The 993-nt window shown below is 43.5% G+C and overlaps 1 non-coding gene across 1 annotated transcript; it reads right to left on the bottom strand.

The window, feature by feature from the left end:
• Positions 1 to 537: 537 nt before the first annotated feature.
• Trnav-cac (transfer RNA valine (anticodon CAC)) lies at positions 538 to 610 on the bottom strand. The gene has a single exon. It is a non-coding gene; the product is annotated as a tRNA-Val (tRNA).
• Between the last annotated feature and the right edge of the window lie 383 nt (positions 611 to 993).

Genomic DNA, 993 nt, shown 5'->3' on the forward strand with positions numbered 1-993 from the left:
ACTGTTTAATCTGATAGTCTTTAATGCCCTTATCTGATCCATTGCTAGCATTTTGACACAGTTGATTACACTTTCTTCAACTACTCTCTTCCCTTGCTCCCAGGATGCCATCCATCAGCTGCTGCTTTCCTGGTTTCCTTGCCCCTTCTCTGTCTCCTTTGCTTGCTGCTCATCTTCTCCCTGACCTCTAGTTGGTGGAATGCCCCTATGGCTCAGTCTCTCAGCCCTTCTCTTCATTCCCCCAAAGACCTCAACAATTCTCCCTTTAAGCAGACCATACAGGCTATTAACTCACAGAGTCATCTGTGGCCTAAACCTAGACCTTGATTTATGTAGATTTGCATATTCAGCTGCCTGTAAACCTGGCCATTTGGATGTATAATGGGTACTTCATGTTCAAAATCCAACAATGGAGAAATTCCTGTTCTGTAGTCATGTCTATTTCAAGAAATGGCAGGTATGTTTTCTAGTTGCTTGGGCCAGAAGCTTTGAAACCATCCTTTGTCCTCCTTTTTTTTTTTTTTTTTTTTTCATTTTTGGTGGTGCTGGGGATTGAACCCAGGGCCTTGTGCATGTGAGGCACGCATTCTACCAACTGAGCTATATCCCCAGCCCCTTATCCTCCTCTTTATCTCTCTGTCCACATCTAATCCCTCTACAAATACTTTACGTACACAACACCACCCAAACCAACTACTTCCCTCTGACTTAGCTTAAGCTACCATCATCTTTCATCTGGATTTTGACAACAGCCTCCTCACTGACCTCCCAGTTTCTGCCTTACCTTTCCTGCCAATCATCTGCAAAGCTGCCAGTATTCCTCTTAAACCTAAATCAGTTTATGTCTGCCCTCTGCTGAGAACTATTCTAGCAGTTCACCATTTCATGTTGGTCTACAAGGCTTATGTGATCCACACTTGCCTCCTACTTGTCACCTGCTACTATTCTTTTTGCTTACTCTGCCCTAGCCAAAAGAGTTTTCTTGCTATTTCT

Source organism: Urocitellus parryii, chromosome 10, assembly GCF_045843805.1.
Source record: "Urocitellus parryii isolate mUroPar1 chromosome 10, mUroPar1.hap1, whole genome shotgun sequence".
Lineage (NCBI taxonomy): Eukaryota > Metazoa > Chordata > Mammalia > Rodentia > Sciuridae > Urocitellus > Urocitellus parryii.